This window comes from Apodemus sylvaticus, chromosome 14 (assembly GCF_947179515.1).
Source record: "Apodemus sylvaticus chromosome 14, mApoSyl1.1, whole genome shotgun sequence".
Lineage (NCBI taxonomy): Eukaryota > Metazoa > Chordata > Mammalia > Rodentia > Muridae > Apodemus > Apodemus sylvaticus.
The window spans coordinates 52162609-52170787 of NC_067485.1; the positions used below are offsets into that span (position 1 = coordinate 52162609).

General features: G+C 38.8%; 1 non-coding gene and 1 pseudogene across 1 annotated transcript; one reads left to right on the plus strand and one right to left on the minus strand.

The window, feature by feature from the left end:
* Positions 1 to 5937: 5937 nt before the first annotated feature.
* On the minus strand, positions 5938 to 7161 carry LOC127664578 (solute carrier family 25 member 16-like; annotated as a pseudogene).
* LOC127665352 (small nucleolar RNA SNORA70) lies at positions 6854 to 6989 on the plus strand. Its single transcript, XR_007973396.1, has one exon. It is a non-coding gene; the product is annotated as a small nucleolar RNA SNORA70 (small nucleolar RNA).
* Positions 7162 to 8179: the final 1018 nt, after the last annotated feature.

The following is an 8179-nucleotide window of genomic DNA, read 5'->3' on the forward strand; positions in this document are numbered from 1 at the left end:
AAGTTAAAATAGCAGGTCTTGAAGTAGCTGGTCACTTTACACCCATAATTAGGAGCAGAAACAGTGAATGCATGTTGAAAGTGTGTATTCTTGGATTAGGGTCACAAGATGAGTTCTGAGACCCATTGGACCTCTGTGAGTTGGACTTTGGCTAAACTCCATTGAGCACCTAGCTTTTATAAGCTCAACCTTTAACTGGGGTGGGGGGCTACAATTCATTTGAGGTCTCCTGTCAATTTATAATGAGTGTCAGATCCTGAAAGATCTGTTTTTATCCCCTCTAGTATATAGCTAATGTATATAGCCTTATCCCTATATAAGGCTTCAGTTTACTTTGGGGAAAAAATGAGAGAAAGATTAATAGAACTTTTCAGTATTCTGGCAAGGTCTTTCCTTGCAGGGACCCTTTATTGAAGGGGGTTCTGGCTGAGGTCTGGAAACTGGTTGAGAGGATGTAATATAAGGAGATAACCTTATTTCATTTGTTCTAGAATTTTTCTGTATGTGCAGACAAACTAGAACTTAGTATGCTTTCTATCTATTTTACTTTTCAAAGTACCACGATTAATTAGCCAGACAGTAAGGTCTATAGAAATCAGACCTTTATGAACATTGATTGGCCTATGCTGTGCATTGTGGTAGGTATGCTCACTGTCTTTTATGAGTCAAGGCAGCGACTTGGCCCTTGCTACACTAGGATACAATTAGACATATTGCATTTAATTAACCTACGCCAGCAGCTGCCTCTCTCACTCTAAGGTCTGGTGTACTAAGAAGAGCAATAGAAGACCTCTTCAAATATTCTGGTGCCTCTCATACCAATCGGTGCCATAGGTTCAGTAAGCTTATTCTTCTGAGCCCTCCCACTGTGGAGTATTAGCATAGCAAACCTCTCCAGTAGTAACTGTTGAATAACGCAGATGGTCATATTCACAAACAACACAAAGCTAATTAAGGAAATACACTGATTCACTAATGTTCTTGAGATTCTTATATTCATAATTTTGTTTAAGCGAATGTATTTTTTTCTGAAAGCTTATGCTTATTCTGGATTTGGACATATCAACAACATATGTATGTATGTATGTAGATATGTATATGTATGTATGTATATCACAAAAAACCTAACAAACCTCATTATATCAGAATCTAGATATAATTGCTATTCATATTTGATAACCTTCCAGCATTTTTCATGTATGCAAGTGACGCATACAACATGAAAGATGCATCTATTTGTTTGTTTATATATTTATTCATTATTTAATTTTTTATTGGGTGTTTTCTTTATTTACATTTCAAGTGTGTCCTTATTGCATGCTGAAGAATCCTCTGGGTATATGCCCAGGAGTGGTATAGTAGGGTCCTCTGGAAGTGTCATGTCCAGATTTCTGAGGAACCGCCAGACTGATTTCCAAAGTGGTTGCACCATCTTGCAATCCCACCAGCAGAGAGGAGTGTTCCTCTTTCTCCACATCCTCCCCAGCACCTGCTGTCTCCTGAGTTTTTGACCTTAGCCATTCTGACTGGTGTGAGGTGAAATCTCAGGTTGTATTTTCTGAGATCTTCTTCGATTTCCTTCTTCAGAGATCTGAAGTTCTTGTCATATAGGTCTTTCACTCATTTGGTTAGAGTCACCCCAAGATACTTTATACTTTATACTTTATACTTTATACTTTATACTTTATACTTTATACTTTATACTTTATACTTTATACTATCTGCAAATAGTGATAGTTTGACTTCTTCCTTTCCAATTTGTATCCCTTTGACCTCCTTATGTTGTCTAATTGCTCAGCTAGGACTTCACGAACTATATCGAAAAGATATGGGGAGAGGGGGCAGCCTTGTCTAGCCCCTGATTTTAGTGGGATTGCTTCAAGTTTCTCTCCATTTAGTTTGATGGTGGCTACCGGTTTGCTGTATATTGCTTTTACTATGTTTAGATACGGGCCTTGAATTCCTGTCCTTTCCAAGACTTTTAGCATGAAAGGATGCTGAATTTTGTCAAATTTTCAGCATCTAATGAAATGATCATGTGGCTTTTTTCTTTGAGTTTGTTTATGTAGTGGATTTCATTGATGGATTTCCATATATTGAACCATGCCTGCAACCCTGGGATGAAGCCTACTTGATCATGGTGGATGATCATTTTGATGTGTTCTTGGATTCAGTGGGCAAGAATTTCATTGAGTATTTTTGCATCGCTATTCATAAGGGAATTTGGCCTGAAGTTCTCTTTCTTAGTTGGATCTTTGTGTGGTTTTGGTATCAACATAATTGTGGCTTCATAGAAGGAGTTGGACAGTGTTCCTTCTGTTTCTATTTGGTGGAATAATTTGAAGAGTATTGGTATTAAGTCTCCTTTGAAGGTCTAATAGAATTCTGCACTAAAACCATCTGGTCCTGTGCTTTTTTGGTCTGAAGGCTATCTATGACCCCTTTTATTTCTTTAGGGGTTATGGGTCTGTTTAGATGATCTATTTGATCCTGATTTAATTTTGGTATTTGGTATCTATCTAAGAAATTGTACATTTCCTCCAGATTCTCCAGTTGTGCTGAGTACAGGCTTTTGTAGTAGGATCTGATGATTTTTTTTTAATTTCCTCAGTTTCTGTTGTAATATCTCCCTTTTAATTTCTAATTTTGTTAATTTGGATACTGTCTCTGTGCCCTTTGGTTAGTCTGGCTAAGGGTTTATCTATCTTGTTGATTTTTTTCAAAGAACCAGCTCCTGGTTTTGTTGATTCTTTGTATGGTTCTCTTAGTTTATACTTAATTGATTTCAGCCCTGAGTTTGATGATTTCCTGTCTTCTTCTCCTCCTGGGTGAATTAGCTTCATTTTTGTCCTAGGGCTTTCAGTTGTTCTGTTAATCTCCTAGTGTATGCTCTCTCCAATTTCCTTTTGGAGGCACTCAAAGCTATGAGTTTTCCTCTTAGCACTGCTTTCATTGTGCCCCATAGATTTGGATGTGATGTACCTTCATTTTCATTAAATTCTAAAAAATCTTTGCTTTCTTTCTTTATTTCTTCCTTGACCAAGGTATCATTGAGTAGAATATTGTTCAGTTTCCACGTGTATGTGGGCTTTCTATTGTTTTTATTGTTATTAAAGACCACTTATACTCCATAGTGATCTGATAGGAGGCATGGGATTATTTCAATCTTCTTTTAATTGTTGAGGTCTGCCTTGTGACCAACTATATGATCAATTTTCGAGAAGGTACCATGAGGTCCTGAAAAAAGGTATATTCTTTTGCTTTGGGATGAAAAGTTCTATATATATCTGTTAAATCCAATTGGTCCAAAGCTTCAATTAGTTTCACTGTCTCCCTGTTTAGTTTCTGTTTTCCTGATCGGTCCATTAAGGAGAGTGGACTGTTGATGTCACCCACAATTATTGTGTTAGGTGCAATGTGCACTTTGAGTAAAGTTTCTTTTATGAATGAGGGCGCCCTTGTATTTGGAGCATAGATGTTCAGGATTTGAAAGTTTTTCTTGTTGGATTTTTCCTTTGACCAGCAAGAAGTGTCTTTCCATGTCTCTTTTGACGACATTAGGTTGAAAGCCAATTTTATCTGATATTAGAATGGCAACTCTGACTTGTTTCCTGAGACCATTTGCTTGTAGAATTGTCTTCCAGCCTTTTACTCTAAGGTAGTTTGTCATCAGGATCCAATTTAATAGTAAATCACTTTGTCAGAATAATAGTATTAGGTTCTTCGTTAGGACCTATGACCTAATCACAAGGTTCTTTTTTTTCTTATTTTAAAAAAATATTTTCAGTTCTCTTTACTGATAATGTAATTGAGATATTTATTTTATATATTTAAATTACCTTAAGATTGAATGGAATAATTAGCTACAGTGTGGTCCAGAAATTAAAATATACAAAAGAGCTTTATAAACAGACTTATCCCCACTCCTGGTACATTTACAAATCACATGATACATTTTTATTTTTAAAGTAAAGATTATAAAAATGAAACTAATCCATCTATTTTGATGAGAAATCTTTACATATGTGAAAAATGCAGAAATAACCTTTGCAGCTTAATTTTAATGTTTTAAAAGTCACATCAATACTACAAATCACTACCTCTAGATACAACTTATTGCTTCTACTCCATGTGTCATGCTTACAACCAAAGAGAAAAGTGTTCTAATCACAATGATCAGAATTCTTATACTCTAAACAACCTCTTTAAAATGTAACAATCAAACATGTTTTATATTTATGCTTAGGACTATAACACACTAACCTTACATCACATGGAAGTTACATGGAATAATTTACATCTTGACAGAATACTTGCTTCATCTAAATTGATGTTCCATTTAAATTTTCTAGTACATACCAAGATATTTGAGACAAGCATCTATAATGCTACTCTCCTTTTAAGGCAAAGATATTTAATTTTTATTATCACTACCTTTGGGAAATGCATTGTTTTGCTTTTTTTAAAAAAAAACTCATGAAAATCAAAGAACATGATTTGATCAAGACCTGGGAACTTCTTCATTTATTGAATAGCTCCTATAAAATTCAACAGTAATTTTATTGAGAATGAAAGACAGCTGGGGATGTATCTCAGTTGATGAGCTCTCATCATGCCTGTTATGTATAAGGTACTGGATTCAATCCTTAAAGAGAGGATAAAGAGAGGAGAGAGAGAGAGAGAGAGAGAGAGAGAGAGAGAGAGAGAGAGAGAGAGAGAGAGAGAGAGAGAGAGAGAGAAGAAGAAGAAGAAGAAGAAGAAGAAGAAGAAGAAGAAGAAGAAGAAGAAGAAGAAGAAGAAGAAGAAGGAGGAGGAGGAGGAGGAGGAGGAGGGAGAGAGAAGGAAGGAGGAAGGAAGGGAGAAAGAAAGAAAAAAGGAAGGAAGGAAGGAAGGAAGGAAGGAAGGAAGGAAGGAAGGAAGGAAGGAAGGAAGGAAATGCTTTTTAAACCAATGGAGGGAAAGGTGTCTTTGTTAACTGAGCAGAATCTGGAGAAGAAACATAATAAGAACATTACTTTGTTGCTGGCTCTGCTTCACAGACATTAACTATTCAGTTCTCATTCTGCTATGATAAAAGGAAGTCAGCTGATTTTGATAACATTATGCAATGTTAGAAGGCTGGAGATGCAGTTCAGAGGTAGAGTGCTTATCTAGCAAGATAGGTGAGAGAGACCCCGAGTTTACTCCCCAGAACAAACAAAGAAAGGACAGAGTAGGGGGGGGGGTTAATAATGAGCGGGGTTAGCAGGCTGGGTGTGTAGGCCATTGGCAGTGTGCAATTATGCAATCAGCATGCATATGTGTGATCCCCCAACACCATAATAAAAAGGAAAAGGCCAGTGACCCAGCTCAGTGCTGTGGCACTTGCAGCCTGAGGATGTGGCTCAGCGGGTACAACTTGCTTGGCATGCAAGGCCCTGGGTTTGATCCCAGCCCCTCCCCACACCTCAGTAACCACAATTACAATGGAAAGTTTGGAATGCTAGCATAGGACTAATGGCAACCTCTTAAACTCAATGTAAACTTTCTTTTCCTCTCAAATAACACTTTAAAATAACCAAACAGGTAGCCACAGTCAGCCCAAGATGGCAATTCAGGTGGCCCACACCTAAAATCTCAGTACTTGGGAAGCAGAGGCAAGACGCCACAGTGAGTTCCAAGCTGGCCAGGGTAACATATGGAGAGCCCATCAAAAAGGGAAAAAAAACCCAACGAATTATGCTAAGCATTTTTATCTATGATTTAAAAACTGAAAGAAATCAAGTATTAAAGTACCAGTGGTTCCAGTGTCAGGGCAAATGTCCCCTTCAAGTAATGTTTCCCTCACAATTAAGGTATCATATATATACACATGCATACACACACACACACACACACACACACACACATCCTGAGAATTTATTGAGGAAAATTACTAAAAATCATGATTTTTTTAAGTTAAGGTGAAAAAAAATGCTTCATAAGTTCACACGTTGTGAAAGTCACAGCTTGAGAGGAAATACAGTGGGTGTAGTTCAGAGATAAGACATGACCCAATCCTCTCGGAATCTCATAGTATCCATAGACAAACTTCATGGTCTCCAGCATGGTAATGCACTTTCACACTCTAGTAGGACTGCCCCTAACTGCATTCTCCGAAGGGTCACATCAAGTGGGTAGGATATCTGTGCTATTGCTCCGACAACACCACAACTAGGGAGGTTTATGTGAGTTTTCAAAACTAAGACATTGGGGTTGTCGGATGAAGGTCGGCCAAGCAGGGTGGGAGCGTAGGCAAGCTCAACACTCTTCAAAGTACCAAGGTAAAAAGGAAATATCTGCATATGGAGCCATTCCTAATATAGTAGACATCAGACCTTGGTAGAATCCAAGGAAACCACCTTCCTTGGCATACAGTGTCTTGAAGTCATGGAGGATCCCGGAATAGGTATGCTCTCCTTTTACCTGCAAGGCCAGGTGCACCCTGACTCATCGAGAGGGCAGAGTGCAGATAACTGTCATGCTCATCTTACCTGCCGTGGATGCAGCCATTAATCTGTGCGCATGACCATAAACTCCCAGCTTTGTAGTAATGAACGTTTTATAATGCTCAAAAGCCACGAACTGGATTGCCCCATAGGGAAAGATCTGAATCATCATTGCACTGTCTCCTTTATATAATCCAAGGTAGCCTTCCTTTTTGGGAATAGCGCGCAGTGCAGAAAATGCCCTTAAATGTTTGTAACGATGGTTGTGAGCTTGTAATAAAACCTTTACTCGATCCAGGGGAGCAACTGTGGTTTTGGCGCAGCATCCAGCAATACCTATGAGCCAAGGACTAGACTGTGGAGCTGGAAATGGGAGCAACAGGAATTTAAAATCAGGCTCAGCCAATCAGCTTTCTTCTTTATGGAGATCTGGTGATGCAATGGCTGCCAAGAACAAAATCATTGGCAGTGTATGCAACCTGTCGCATATCTGAGTCCCCTTTAGAGACCTTCAAAACAGTTTTCTGATGAATATTGGTGTCTCTGATCTCAATGCTGACCCCAACCTCTGGCCAAGAAAGGATCTCAGCCAGAAGAAGCCTGAGAACGAGGTAGAGCCTCCGCTCCCTGCAGCCTGCGGCCGGTGGCACCTTGGGTGCAGCCTCCCCCTCTGCCAGGGCCACTGCACCACCATCGGGACCTGAGCCTCAGCTGCCAACTTAAAAAACACTGTGCAGCACCATGGCTGGAGCTGGCTGGCATGATCTGAGCTGCCGTGCCCACAAGGTTCTTAAACCATTTAATATTGCCAAGTATGGGTAAAGAATGAGCCTTTGATCTTATAAAAAAGTGATTGGTTCTGATCATAACATTTGTGCTATGATTGCACCAGTAAGCCTATCTTGTTGGGCTGGTTGTAGCCTTGCAAAGTTCTCATCTGGATGAGATTGAAGCCTACTTTTCTTCTCTGAAATATAAAACATTATATTTTAAGAATACCAACAACCTAAATGAATATTCTTCTATGTAGTTCTTTTCAATAGAGATATTAGCAGTATATCTTCTACTTGTCTCTCCAAAGCTATTTCAACCCTTTTCTGGGCTACTGAGGTTAATTTCCTTGTTTTGATTCATCCATGAGACGGCATGCACTAGCAACTCTGAGAGGAAAATGAGGTAGTTTGTACTATGACTCTGTAAACTCACTGGGGTTTTCAGGGAGTCCCACTGAGTCTCTCTCTGGGTTCCAGAGAGCTGTGCTTTCTCAAGGAATGCTGGCATGACCCCACTGTCACTAACTTCCAAACCATGTATTATCATTGGTAGTTTTAATTGCTCTGGAAAATAGTTCCTTGAAAAGTACTTAAAAATACTTGATATAAGTGTCTCATCTAGTTCTTCCTGAGTCTCTGACTTTCACACTAATCAAGAGGTTCTTAAAAATACAGTGAACACGAGAATTGCCTAGGTTTGTTAAAATACAGACTCCTGAGAATTGCCCTCCAGAGATTCTGGTTCTTTATCTTAGAAGGACTGGAGAATTTGTTCTTTAACAAGTTTCCAGATGGTGCTGGAGTTGTGGTTATAAGATCCAGACTTTGAGAGTCACCACTCTGAACGTCCATTCATTATTTGAATCTGATGTACACACAGCAAATCATTTTTTACCTTATGCTAGTAATCCTGACAGTTATATCACCATACATAAAACT